We start from the raw sequence: 15446 nt of genomic DNA, 5'->3' as shown, positions 1-15446 counted from the left end.
TGCATCCAGTATGTTACCATTGTTAATCTCCAGTGCCTGCTTCAGTACAAAAGTATCAAGGTCTTTAGGTGTCAGTATTTGACTCAACTAATTTCTCTCTTTGGTCTTCCAACATTCTCTGTGCCATTTCATTGATTGTCTTTCTTGTAGGAACATCAGAACTTAGGATATCGTTTAGCAGCTGCCATATCAATATGAAAGAAAGACGTCTGTGACAAAAACTTTGATGGACAACTTTCTTGGAGATGAGTAGTTACTTTTGTACAAGCCCAGATTTCCTTTTGGTAAATTCAGCAAAGTTATCTCATCATACAAGTTATTGCAGTATCACCAGATGTACCATACATTGGTTATTTGACCCTCTGTAACAGAGATGTATATGTATCTGGCCATGTGGACTAGCTTAGTGGAACAGGGCTGGTTCCTGGGCTGGATCAGGCCCACAGACCCCCACCCCACCTCCCACATATCTGAAGCAGCACGTGTGGCACTCAATGTGGCCTGGGATGCCCACCCATGTGACTGCTGCCTGTGGGGCACCCTGCAACCTGCCCCAGTGAGTGCTGTGAGTGGTGTAGCCAGGGACCCAGCCCCAGCAAGTACTGCATGTGGCTTAGGGCAAGTGCAGTACAGCATGTGGGTCAACAGGGCATCACTGGGAGCTGGATTATGGAGCTCTGCTGGCAGATTCAGCCCAGAGTCCACATATTTGACACCCCTCCTCTGCCATCCTAATGCAACTTGAAGTCACCAGTGCCTTTGTTTGTGTGATCAGATTGCAATTCCACAGAATAGGCTGACACTTTTCTTTTAGGACTTTGACTTCTGGTAGCGTAATTACAAACCCTCTGGCTCACCCCCTCAGGTCCACATTTTTCTCTGCTCAAGTGGTGTCTGGATACCAATATGTGACAGGCTAGCTGGTAGTGATTTGGCCCAGGGGTTTTGAAAGGGTAAGAAATGATTGGAGGGCTTGGGATTCCCTTTCTTCACCAATCAGGCCCCAGAGACTCACCCTCCATGTCCCCTGATTGGCCCCTTGGGTCACCTGGAGGGGGGTAAAATGGGCAGCGCAGCTGACAGGGAGATCAGGGAGGGACCATGAAGAAAGAGTTTCAAAGAGCTGGCAAGAGCTGAGCCAGCGGGGCGGGAGCAGTTGTCCCAGAAGAACCTGGAGTGGGACCTGCAGGCAGCAGCTGGACCCTCAGCAGTGCGGTGTGTGCCCGGCAGGAGAGGCTCCCTGCTGGAATCCAGGATCCCCCTACGAGAGGCTGCAGTCAGCAGGAGAGGTTCTCCATCTCTAGCAAGAAGGTGAGCAGTGACCCGAGAGGCTCCCAGGTCAGCTTCCAGCTTCTCTAGCCAGAGGCAGGGCAGCTTGACGTGAAGCAGGGGCTCCTGAAAGGTCAAAACCCTTAGCAGCTTGGATTAGTTCCATGACTGGTGGCTGTGTGGTATAGTTTCTGCCTGTCATGTGGAAGATCAGCCTTCAGGTTTCAGCTTGAGTGAGTGAAGTGATAAAGAGAAATTTTTGTCATTGTGGAAGGGGTCCATATACCTATACCCTCTATCTCTTGTTATCTGATGTTTTGTATTTTGTGCATTTTATATTTCGCCAACCAGTATTGTTTGTTGTGCTGTTTGTGTTTCATACTTTGTTAAACCTGTCTTCTGTCAACTGGATGAGTATGTATATGATTGTAAGTCATGATTTATTGAATCCTGTCCCTTTGGGGCATTGTAGTGTCCCCTATACTCTCTGGTTTATACATGTTATGATCCCACTACTGTTTTTCCCATTAAAAAGTATATGATTAAGTACCCATTGGTGATCTGACTCTGCTCTATAGGGGAAGGAGGGTCCTATACCTCCCACAGCACTCATGCACCTGCTCTGATCCCTTCAATTGGAGAGGGGGGTACGTCTTGGAGTACCGTCCAGGCTACAAATATGTGCCTGATGATCTTCTCTGGTAACTATTTGATTCTCTTTAAGATGGTCACAAACCCTGAAAGGTCTTTTCAGCTGAATCAACCTCCCTGTTCTACTGTACAAGAGCAAACAAGACCATACTACTTAATGAATGAGAAAGAAAGAACCAGCAGATCATCAGTCCAAGATACATATCTTCTACTGGCTGCTATTTATATTTATGTGCACTCTTTTGCAATCATAACTTGAAGGAGATGTGGTTTGTCACCATCTTTTAACAAACAGGTTAACTGAGGCTGCATAAGGTCACTTATTGCCATGAAAGGCCTAAAACTTAATCTGTCAGACCTATATCTCAGCTATCCTGCTACACTGACTTTCAGGCTAATGCTGTTTACCAGATATATTTGCTTGGCTGTGTTGTCTGCAGCTACAACACTAACCACAAAACCAGTCATCCCAGGGCCTGCAATAGGACCCTAGATTCCCAACAGTCCAGTGCTCTTTTGCAAATTGCACAAGCTATTTGCTAAGTGGGTGCCATGGTAGCCCTCTTAGCTTGTTCTAAGAGAAGCTGGCACTCAGTTCTTATCGCTCAAGTAAGGGTCCTAAACCTCCAGAGTTTAAACTCTGCTGGTCATTCACAATGTAGTTCTTAGGGTATACAAGATGGAATTTGTTTTTTAGTGTTAATGTATTTGATACTGTAATAAAAGATTCTAATAAATGGTTTTTATTGCAAATATAAACAAGCTGTTGAGTATAGTATGAATTGCAAATAAAAACAGGTATTCTAGACCAGTGGTTCCCAACTCTTTTTTACCACAGCCCGGTGGGAGCAGGACAGGGCATACAGAGCCAGCTGCCTCCCTCCCGGGGCTCCCCCACCACCCAGCTTTAATCCTGGAAGCTCAGCTCTGATCCTGGAAGCTGCTCACCCCGGTGGCCAGACAAGGTTCCAAGTGGGGGGCTCATGCCATGACCCCACAGTCAACCCACCATGGCCCAGAGCAGGCCACAGCCCGGTGGTTAGGAACCTCTGTTCTAGACTTCAATCAGTTGTGGGGATCCTGGTGTTCTCTATTTAAAAAAATCAAAGTTTTTCCATGATTAGAATGAAATGCTACTAGTGTGTGTGTGTGTGTGTGTGTGTGTGTGTGTGTGTGTGTGTGTGTGTGTGTAGGTATCAGTTGAATACAATAGTTTATGGTTATATTTACAATTTTAAAGCAATTTGGAAACCTGCTGGTGCCTCCATCACTATAATAAAATAAATTCCAAATACCTATAAACTTTTGGTGTTTGATTTTTTTGGGGGGGGGGGTTAAACCATGGGAAATCAGAGCTCTCTCTGCCCCCTTTACTCACCAGGAAGTGGGTCCAGCTGCAGCTGTCCCTCCATCACTGCTTTGTGACACTGAGCAGACCTGATATGCCAGTGTCCTGCCCATGCCATTGCCCCTCACTCACCACCAGCCCCCCTAGAAATTTACAACATGCAACGGGGGTTTGCAGACCCTAATAACAAAACCCTTACAGAGGTGCTTGCAGTATTCAAGAACTACTGTGAACCCCAAAAAACACTGTCTTTGAAAGGTATCAGTTCTGGCAACTTAGATACAACCAGGCAGCAGGCATAGATGATTTTGTTACAGAGCTCAGAAGCAGAGCACAGTATTGTGAATTTGGACTTGCTAAAGATGTTAAGTTGAGGGGAAAAAAATTGTCTTCAGCAGAACTGACTGCAAACTCAAAGGCTTCTGGAAAATCCCTTCCTCACCCTAGGACAGATTGTGGATACCTGCAAAGCAAAGGCTGTCACAAGTGCTCAGGCCCGAGTTATGTCTGTAGAAGCAAGTTTGCATACAGTTGAGCAAAAGGAAAGCTGCCAGAGAACTTTGCAAAAACAAAGCAAGCCATCAGTGAAGTCTGCTCCACAGATGGGCAGTCAAACTAACAAACGCAGAGCTTGCAGAAGGTGTGGAAGCACACACAAACCTTGGTCCGGGCAGCTTTTGGAGAAATGTGTTACAAATGCTCGGGAGTGAGCCACTTTGCAAAAATGTGGATATCAAAGGGAGAGGCACCAATGTCTGAAAATGGAGTCAGTACCCTATATGTCAGCACAATGTCTGCAAGGCAGCATTCAAGGTTCTTTGATAACCAGAATGTCTGGTATAGCACAGTCATGATTGATGGCTTGCCAGTTGGTTTTAAGTTAGATACTGGAGCAGAAACAAACACCATCACCATCCCAGCAGCTGTAGCAAAGGCTTTGCAAGGCAAAGTATGGAAGACTCCAGCTCATGTTACATTGGTTGAATTTGGTGGTGCACACATCAAACCACAAGGTGCAATCATTAGCACCAGATTTGCAGTGTGCAATGAATCTGATTTAAACTTTGTATATAACAGACAATAGTGACTCCACAAATACTGGTAGGGTGGCATGTATCACCTTAGAACTTATCAGACGAGTCCATGGAATGGCTCTGACAGCACCTGCAACCAAGACGGACCATCTCAAAATATACCCAGATATTTTTGAAGGTTTGGGCCAATTTTCTGGTACCCACCACATCTGTGTTGACCCAGCAGTACCACCAGTTGTGCCTGGGTGTAGAAAAATTCCCTATGAAACCCTAGGCAAGTTGAAGCCTGCCCTTGAAATGCTGGACGCTGTGGGAGTCATTATGAAGGTGACTAAGCCCACTTCCTGGGGCAATAGTCTTGTGATCACACAAAAGAAGGATGGTTCGTTACGACTTTGTGTAGACCCATGAGACCTCAAAAAGGCAGTGCTGAGGCAGCACTTTTCGATTCTCACTGTAGAAGATGTGCAGAAAAGCTTGTCAGATAAAAGGATGTTCAGCACTCTTGATGAAAAGGACGGTTACTGGCAAGTCAAATTGGACAAGGAATGGGGCAGTACCACATCTATCGCCTTCCCTTTGGTGTTAAGACAGCTAGCGAAGTATTTAAACAGAAGAATCATGAGTGCCTTGGAGACATTCCAGGAATCCACATAATCCTGGATGACATAGTCATTGCAGCGGCTACCAAAGAGGAGCGTAACACTATCCTGAAACAAGTCCTGGAGAGAACACGTCTGAAAGGAGTAAAGTTTAATAAGGACAAAATACAGTTTTTAGTCAACAGTGTTAGGTATATGGGCCATAACTTCTCAAAAGATGGTGTCAAACCAGACGATGACAAAGTGGGAGCCATCAACAGGATGCCCCCTCCCACAAACAAAAAAGGCCTTCAGAGACTCCTTGGAGCCATTCAATACTCGATGCAATACATCGCACTTGTGTCCAGCCTGACAGCCCTGCTGAGAGCACTTCTCAGGAACAACATCATCTGGCAATGGGGACCCGAGCATTAGGAAGCCCTGGATAAGCTCAAGCAAACCATCACAATGGCACCTGTGCTCAGGTACTTCAACCTAGCAAAGCAGCTGGAAATCCAAGCCGATACATCCAAAGATGGCTTAGGAGTATGTTTGTTTCAATAGAATCAACCAATTGCATCTGCTTCAAGGGCTCTAACACATTCCGAGATAAATTATGTGCATACTGAAAAAAAAACTAATGGCAACTGTCTTTGCCATGACAAAGTTCCACTAATATGTGTGTGGCACCCAGGCACAGGTGCAGCTGGACCACTAACCGCTGGAAGAGATTTTTGCGAAGCCCATAGGAAAGGCTCCAGCATGGCTACAGAAGATGTTGTTGCAGCTCCAAAAAATATTACATCCAGGTTTACTGTACCAAAGGCAAAGACACGTTAGTGCCTGACATGCTTTCTGGAGCCACAACGCTCACTCCTCCTCCTGAACCTAATCTTTTCCACTCAGAAAAGGTGATTCATGCTCTGACAGAAACAGAGCCACTCAGTGACTACTTACTCCAGCAGTTACAGGAGCACATGAAGTCTGACAAGGAACTACAAGCCCTTAGAGCACAGCATCTTAATGAATGGCTGAGCAGGCAAAAACAAGTCAAACCTGAACTAGAGCCCTACTGGCCTCTCAGAGACCAAAGCTCAGGATGATTTACTTATGACTAGGCCAAAAATAATCATTCCACATGGTGTGAGGACCAACATGTTGACATTGCTTCACTCACCCCATCAAGGCACACAAAGGTCAAAAGCGTGAGCTTGAGAAATCATGTATTGGCCTAAAATGAATGCCCACATCAAGAAATGGATTATGAATTGTGCACCTTGTCAAGAGCTCCAACCCAGTAATCAGAAAGACCCCATGATCTCACATGAGATCCCAGGGGGGTACCAAGGGCACCCATCGGGGGGCTTAAATGTCTCTACACTAATGCTAGGAGCAAGGGGAACAAGCAGGAGGAATTTGTACTCCTGCTTGCAAGCAACAACTTCAACCTGGTTGGACTAACTGAAACTTGGTGATTGGGCAGTAGGCATTGAGGGTTACAGTTTGTACAGACAGGATAGAGTGGGGAAAAAAGGTGGGGGTGTAGCTTTTTATGTTAAGAAACAATATACATCCTCTATAATAAAGATGGGATCAGAGGGGGGGCCAAACTGAGGTATTGTGGGTCAGGATACAAGGACCTGCCTACAGGACTTCCACCTAATGCAGGAGGTATACAATCCCAGTAGGAGAAAAGCCTTGCTGGACTTGGTGTTAGCTACAGGGGGTGACCTGGTGGGGAATCTGCAGGTACAAGGTAACCTAGGGATAGTGAATTCAATCAATTGATGGTCACTATCCGACCAAGGGTGGGTAAACTAACCAGCAGGGCTGAAGTCCTAGATTTCAGAAAGACTAACTCCAATGTGGTCAGGAAGTTAGTTAGTGAGGTAACTAGAGCATTGGTAAAATGGGGGCCCAAGAAGGGTGGTCATTCCTCAAGGGAGCGATCCTATGGGCACAGAAGGAGACAATCCCATTGCACATAAAAGGGGGCAAGGGGACCAAGAAGCCCTCTTGGATGAACAGGGAAGCCCAGGAAAACCTAAGGGCAAAGAAAGAGGTATACAGGCTGTGGAAGCAGAGGGTAGATAGCTACCAGGCAGGAGTACACCTCCCTGGCTCACATTTGCAGGGAATCAGGAAGGCCAGAGCAGGATTAGAATTTAGGCTTGCGACAAAAATTAAGGACAAGAAAAAGTCCTTCAGGTACATAGGGAGCAAAAGGAAAGCGCAGCATAGCATAGGACCCCTAAAGGACAAATTAGGATGCTAGGGGTCGCTATCTGCAGCTCTGTACATCCCCTACACTGCAGCCCATGCCTCGCAGATGGCATTCACTGATGTTAATCTCACCAGCCCCAAACTGGGCCCCACAATCTTCCAGTCAGGACCCCTCTAGGATCCCTTCATTCAGGTGGCCTACCCTGCCTTTATTCAGGCTGTCTAGCTCCCTGAAACAATTTCTCCTTTCGGGCATGGTCCCTCCAAGACCTTTGGCCCCACACGCCCAAGCCTTGCCTCCAAGGCCAGTTGGAACCCTAGGCCCTCAGCTCTGGGTGTCCCTCGCAGTGGGCCCCCTGGCCCTTTTGATCATTCTGGTCCTGGCCCCAGCATTGACCAGTTGAGGGTATTCTGTATCAGGCCTCTGAGCCTCTAGCCCCACTCTTGTTCCTGGGCCCTGCCTTCTGGCCCTACTAGTGGGTGACCCACCCGGTTTTGGGAACTGGGGTGACTCACACCATAACTGGTGTTCCAGGGTCTCACAGGGACCCTCACTTCCCCCCGGAGCAGCATGTCATTGTGCTATCTATATATAAACATATTGGGATCTCAGCCCTCTGGTTTTCCTTTCCTTCACTGGGGTTCCTCATCTCCTCCCCCCTCACTGGGGCTACTCATCTCTGCCCCCCCTCAGTTGGGGCTCCACACCGCCCCCTCACTTGGGGCCATGGGGTTTTGCTCCCCGGTGGGCTCAGGTGGCCGTAACCATTCTCCATAACCTGGCCTCCACTCTCCCTCCTCAGGGTCTTGTACCCCACAAAGCTCAGGTGGTCACAGCCATGCCTGGCACCCCACTCCTCCTTCTTAGGGTCTTGCACCCCACAAGGCTCAGGTGGTTGCAGCTGTGCCTGGTCCCCCACTACCTCTGGTGTTATGCAAACCCACCTGAAGGTGCGGGCTAGGGTTAAGGCACCCCACCCGCCTTTTACCAGGGTGATCACTGGCCTGGCATTTCCTGGGGGCTCCCACACCACTGAGAGCCTCACCAGGCCACCCACTCCTGGCAGGGTGCAGTTTTAGGTCATGCCCAGGACCAGGAGCCTCCAAGTCATCCCCTACAGCTCCTCCCCTACCTCCAGGATGATACCAGCAGCCTTGCAGCCAGGCAATATTGCTGCCTAGCCTGCCAGCAGGGAACTGGTCTGTTTATAAAGGCAGCCAGGAATCTAAAATGGCTGCTGCAATCAAGCACTTGTTGGCTGTTTGGCTTAGGTCTTAAAGTGGCAGGCACCACCAGTGCCCTGCCACACACCTTCCCCCTTAAAATGGTACCTGGGGAAGTTTTCCTCTGCTGCTCCTCCAAAGCAGGCTCTCCTCAGAGCCTGTAAGAGCCCTCAAGGAGTGAGCACCCCCAACGGTGCTCTGCCACAGTATCACATTCCATTCTCATAAATAAACTGACAGGTTGTGATGTAGATGATTAAGTAGTCAGGTGGGTGGCAAATTGGCTTAGGGGTCGCACCCAGAGAGTGATGGTGGATGCGTCAATATTGACCTGGAAAGATGTAGCTAGTGGAGTCCCACAAGCCTTGATCCTTGGACCGGTGCTAGTCAAGGTCTTCATCAGTGACTTGGACCAGGGCGTAGAGAACATCCTGTCCAAGTTCACAAATAATACCAAATTATGGAGCAAAGTTAACACACCAGAAGGTAGGGAATGGATCCAGGCAAATCTGGACAGGTTGGAAGAATGGGCAGAATGAAATAGGATGCAGTTCAACAAAGACAAGTGCAAAGCGCTGTACCTGGGCAAAAAGAACCACCAGCACACTTACAGGCTGGGGGATGACCTTCTCAGCAAAGGAAGGGGATCTTGGAGTCATAGTTGACTCTAAGATGAACATGCATTGTCAATGTGACAAAAGTGGTCAACAAGGCTAACCACACTTTATCATGCATTAGCAGATGAATGATGAACAGGTCCAGGGAGGTGATGTTTCCCCTCTATGCGGCACCCGCCCCAGCTCCCAGCCCTTAAAAAAAAAAAAGGAAAAAAAAAGCCCCAACTCACCAGCTGCTGTCAGGGCTCTGAATCAATTCAGACTGTTTTATTGATTCCCTGATTTGATTTGGATTCGGAGATTTGGCCACCAAATTGGGCCAAATCTCCTCTGAATCAAATCAGCACCTGAAGCTTCTCATAGCCCTATTGAGTATGCTCCATTGCAATTTCTGATTACCACCCTACCGGTCTTTGCTGAATGGTGACTCAAGGACAGAACCCCAAAGGTATGGGAGTCTGAGGGAATACCCCATGTCTGAAACCCAGTGGCATAGAGTAAACACTATATTTGCCACTTCTGGAGCCAAGCTAGTAAGTCACAATCTGAGAAGGGGCAGGAGGGATGGTGTTGTAGGTTAGCTGGGGGAGCCCCACCCCACCCTGCTCATGGGTCGCACCTTCCCTCTCCACCCCCCACAGGTCACACCTGCCCCCACCCATGGGTCGTGCCTGCCCCCACCACTATCCCTGACAGGTCGCACCTGTCCCCCCACCCCTCCCACAGGTCATGCCTCCCTCCTGTCCTCAGCAGATGTCCAATCTCCTCCAGCCTGCTGGACCCCCAATGCCAACAGCTACCCTCCCCCATCCTGACCTACCTGATATTGGGCAACCATTTTGAATCGATTTAACTTCCCCCTAATTCCCCCAAAAGTCTGTACTTAGCCTAAGAGTGATGATGTAGCTGTGGTGATCCAGAAATTGTGTGAGAAGCAAGGATTTCTTAGGGTGATGTCTTTAAGTGGATCAACTATGTAGTTGGGCTAACGTGAGATGAGCTTTCAAATGCAAGACGTTCTTTGTCAAGACCTGAATGTCCTGCAATTGAAAGCTTGTCTAACTTTTTCCCAGCTATTTAGTGGTTCCCATTAACAACATCACACTGAGAAATCATTGCCTATTGCATTTTTTTAAACAACACTGAAAAAGAAATTGAAGATTATAGGTTAGCATGACTTTAGCAGTATTTTTGCAGATGCTTTGATGTGTCTTTTTTCTTTACAGTGTAATGGATACTGTTGAATTTGGCCAGATGAAGACTATATTTGCTCCAATATAGTGATTGATCCTAAAGGGCATGTAAAATTAAGGGTGAAATCTTGGCCTGTTGAAGTTAGTAGGAGTTTTCCCACTGAGTTCAGTGGAGACTTTATTTTATTCTAAACGTATTAGGAAATTATGGAAGATATGGTAATGATAAAGACATGAAGTGAAACTATGAACAAAGAATACAGTGAGATTCTCCTCTTCTGTATAACTACATTATTCTGCCACCTTGCCTGACTTTGATGTCCATGCAACTTTACTGTCCTAGAGAATTTTGCATTACATCAAAATCTGGGTTTTTTTACAGTTGTGTGTTGTTATAGATGTCTATTTTATGAATGGAACCAAAATTATTGATTTTTCTCCTGCAATATAGCAATTTTGTACTTATCTGTATTAATACAAGTATATGTAGACAATACATGTATGAATTTTTAAACACAAATTAAATTTCTTACCAACGAACACTTTTTTGGCAGTGAGCAATATGTTGATCTTTTCAAAGGTGCTGACTGATCATAATTCAGACTTGGATTGTTGGGATTTTCTCTGCAAATCTGGCCAGTATAGCTTATGTTGGCCATTCAAAAATTAAGACATCAAAAATTGCAAGCCACTTTTCAAAATTCTGTCAAAATAAGTGGTTACAGTCACATTTTATGATAAATCTGGCAATGGAATCCTCATATGCTGACTCCTAAGCCTGTATCATAACTATAAGACATCAGAATTCATTTTAAAAAGCACAACACATTTTATATATATTTGCAAACCTTCTAACACTAATTTTAAGCAGTTTACACAAGAAGTAAGAAAAATCCATTTCCTTGAATTCCCCAGGCTGATGCATGCTAACATAAAGCTCCCCTGGTTCCATCATTCATTGCAGACCAGTGGTCACCAACTTGTCTATCATGACCAATTGGTAGATCAAGGAGCCTTGGACAGTCGATATCAGCCTGCGGGGGTGCTGAGGACACACTGTCAGAGGCTCCATGATCAGGAGTGGCAGGACACACATGGCTGGGCTGAGCTGTGCCCCCTGCTACCCGGGCCAGGCCGGGTGAGTGGGACGATTCCCTTCCACACCCCCTGCTGTCAGGCAGCCCTTTTCACTATGCCTGTGCAAAGCAGCTAGGATTCACTTCAGATTAGGCCAATTTGGGGGACAGTGATTTGATTCAGTGATTCAAATCACTCCCCAAATTGATTCAGCTGAATCTGATTCTGACATTCAACTCCTGCCAAATCAGCTGAATCTCCAAATCACACAGGCCCCATCCCCTCCCTGCTTCCAATGGCTGCCCTGCCTGGCCCCAGCTTCCAGGAAAAAAAAGCCCCCCACTCACTGGCTCCTGCATGGCAGGGGGCAATCCCTACTGCCCCCAGCTGCCTCCTGCCATGTGTGGGGCTCTGCCATGAGCCCCCTGAATGCCACCCACTCTCCCAGCCCCCCCCATAGCTGCCTGCCCCAGCTCCTGGCCCTTTAAAAAGAAAACAACAACAAACCCTGAACTCACTGGCTCTTGCTGCCCCCCACTGACCTGCGATTCATGGCGGGGCTCTTTCATGAGCCCTCAAAAGCCCTGTGGGGGTCAGGGGGTGCTCAAGAAGGCTGGAGGAACAGGCAGGGGATAGGGCCTGGTGGGGGTCCCCCTATGGTTCTCTTTCCCCCTTCTCCAGCCTCACCTCCCCCACCCCTACTTACCAGTATGGAGTCTGGGTCCAGCTCCCTGCTGCAGCCAGCAGGGATTGCCTGAATCACCAAAACTTTCTGAATCTTTTCAGAATTGATTCAGAGAGCTTCAAATCGATTAATTGGTACCCTGATTCAATTCAGATTTGGAGATTTGGCCACCAAATTGGTCCTATTCTCTTCCAAATTGAATCAGCACCTGAAGCATCACACAGCCCTACTATTTATACCCTGGCCCCTCTTCCCTGGGCTGTGCATGCCCCTGTGCGAGGCTGAAGGGGAAGAAGCGCTGGGACCTCAGGTAAAGGCCAGGGGGCTGAGGAGCAGCTCCCTCCTCACCAGCTCCAGCCCTAGCAGGTTCCACAACCATGGACAAAGTATGGGGTGGGGCCGAGAGTGGCAGGAGCAGAGAGATTGCGCCTCGCTCCATGCAGGGAACAGGGCATGGAGTGCGACACCTGGGGAGGGCACAATCTACATCTGGGCAGGGCACAGGCAGGCACCATCTCTGCACACACCTTCCCCCACAAGGCTCCTGCCTCAGTTTCTCCCCATGCTCACAGTGCAGGCTGCTGAGCCTGATTCACGCCCTGCCCTTCTGGGAGGGTGGAGCTGAGTGGCAGAGCTCTATGTACCACTGTGGCACACGGTTGGCTGCCCTCACAGCCAGTCTGGGGGAACATCCAAAGACAAGCAGCCTTCCAGGTGTTAGTCCTGTCTTATATCCCCCAGGCACTACCCCACCACCCCTCCCTTTCTGGTGCTGTGCCATGCACTGTAGGTATCTGGTCTCAGCACTGTGCTGCCCATGGCTGCGCTGCATGAGGCCTGCCCAGCCCCGGTCCAGGCTCCAGCAGTGCCTTCTTGGGGGATGGGCCTGCACTGGCCTATCCTGATGTCCCTGACCCGAGCACAGGCCCAAGCGCTAGAGCCTCTGCCTCGGCCTCTGCAAGGGCTGGCAGGGCTATACCAGGCTCATCCCTGCTTGGCAGCACCTTCCTTGGCTCCTGCCACCTCCTTCCTCACCCCTCTGTCTGCTCTGACTGAGACCTGTTTCACAGTTTCTAGGGTCAGAAGGGACCTGAGCAGATCATTGAGTCTGACCCCCTGCCATGGCAGGAAAGAGTACTGGGGTCAAACGATGCCAGCAAGGTGTTCATCTAGCCTCCTCTTAAAGACCCCCAGGGTAGGAGCCAGCACCACTTCTCTTGGAAGTTGGTTCCAGACCCTAGCCACCCTGACCATGAAGTAGTGTCTCCTGATATCTAGCCTAAATCTACCCTCTGCCAGCTTGTGACCGTTATTTCTAGTCATTCCTGGTGGTGCTCGGGGGAACAGGGACTCCCCCAATGCCTGCTGGTGCCCTCTGACTACTTTGTAACAGGCCACTAGATCCCCCTCAGCCTTCTCTTGTGGAGGCTGAACAGGTTTGGGTCCCTTAGCCTCTCCTTGTAGGTCCTGCCCTGCTGCCCCCTGATCATGTGAGTGGCCCTCCTCTGGACCCTCTCCATGCTGTCCACATCCCTCTTGAAGTGCGGCGTCCAGAACTGGACCCAGTACTCCAACTGCGGCCTGACCAGTGCTGCATAGAGGGGGAGGATCACCTCCTTGGACCTGCTCAAGATGCATCTGTGGATGCATGACAAGGTGCGGTTGGCCTTCCTGACCACGTCCCCACACTGCCGGCCCATGTTCATCTTGGAATCAGTGATGACTCCAAGATCCTTTTCTGCCTCTGCACTGACAAGAAGGGAGTTCCCCAGCCTGTAGGTATGTTGCCGGTTGTTCCTCCCCAGGTGCATCACTTTGCACTTGTCAGTGTTGAATCCCATCCTATTCTCATCTGCCCACCCCTGTAATCCGTTGGTCCTGGGGCCAATTTGCAAATCCCTTCCCCTCAGCCCTGCCTTTTCCCACTCCTTTCCTCACCACGAGGGCCTTGTCCCCCCACCTTCCCCCGTCCCTTCTCTCCCCCACAGATTGATCTGCTGGGGGGTGTGGGTGCAGTTGATCCTGGGTTGCCCTTTACTTCAAAAAGTGATCACCTTAAAAGGTTGGAGACCACTATTGTAGACATATATCTTGTATCCCACAAGAAATGCACTTTGGTGCTTTCCAGCAGGAAGAGCAATTATTTACAAGTTAACAAACACAACTTTTAAATGATCCAATTTTTCTTTTCACTAATGGCATAACTGAGCAAGAATCAATAGGAAGTGTGGGTCCTCAACAACAATTGGAAGGCTAAGTTTTGCCTGTCTTATTCATGTTGAGTAGCAATTGCATATGGGTTGCAGAATCAGGGTGAGAATCATAATGCCCAACCTCAACTTTTTGATCATTGCTCTGACTAGATAAATCCAATTCTGAATAAAAATTAAGTTTGTTTTAAAAGAAACATTTAAAAAACCCTGGGAGAAGTAACGAAAATGCTTACACAGGATTAAAATATCAGATGAGGATACTTTTTTTATTTACACAAATAACTTTTTTTTGGCAATGGTTGAATGCAAACATTGTAGCATTTGGCATTCCCAGGAGGAGTTGGCAGAGCCCTGCAGCCCTCCTCGGGGTGTGGGCCCCCAATCGGCCTGCTGGATGACAGGAAGTTGCTTCCACTGCCTGGGACAGTGTTGGGCACCGCCCACACCCAGTGCTGGGAATATTGGTGCTGCCACTGACCCCAGCCTTCTGTCATCTGGCAGGCAAATTGGGGGCCCACCCACACCCCCAGGAGGGCTGCAGGGGCTGTGCCAGGCTGCTCCCGAGGGTGTGGGCCCCTGATCTGCCTGCTGAATGACAGGAGGCTGGTTCTGCCACCTGGGGCCAGCAGCAGGGCCCAGGGCAAATCAGTTTGTGTGGGGACCTGCCCCTGTCCTGATCCCGGGGCATATCTTGAGCTGATCTGCCCTGGGCCCTGTACCACAGCTGGCCTGAGGAGGATGTGGGGCCCAGGGCAAATCAGCTCATGCAGGGACCTGCCCCCACGTCAATCCTGGGGCAGCAGCAGCCTCCTGTCACTCGGCAGGCAGATTGTGGGCCTGCGCCCCCAGGAGGAGTCTGGGACAGCCCTGCAGCCCTCCCCAGTCTGCCTGCCGGATGACAGGAGGCTGCTGCTGCCAGCTGCGACCAGCACTGAAGCCGAGAAAGCCTGGCTTTGGAACTCAAAATGTTTCCAAACTTCCAAAACGTTCTGAGTGCCCTTGTTTTGTTTCCAAGCTGTTTCCCAGGCTTTTCTTTCATTTCGATTTCTCTGTTTCAAGGTCAAAATGCATCGAAGCACCTTCGAAACGAAACACCGGGTGAAATTTCACACAGCCCTATTGCCTATGTCTGTGTCCAACCAGCAGATTTTTAAAAACCCAGAATCTAATGCACATTAGACTCTTTCAAACTACAGAACACACATCTTCCTGAAGCCATTTAGAAGTTTCACTCCTGGTTTCTTCAGATTAAGGACTTAATGCCCATAGTCCCGTCTTAGTGAAAATCTTCAGTGAAACCTGTGGGTGTCTGGCTTGTTAAAAACTAGTTA

This window comes from Crocodylus siamensis, chromosome 7, assembly GCF_052110815.1.
Source record: "Crocodylus siamensis isolate JL-2025a chromosome 7, ASM5211081v1, whole genome shotgun sequence".
Lineage (NCBI taxonomy): Eukaryota > Metazoa > Chordata > Crocodylia > Crocodylidae > Crocodylus > Crocodylus siamensis.
Note: the sequence above shows the minus strand (reverse complement) of the source record.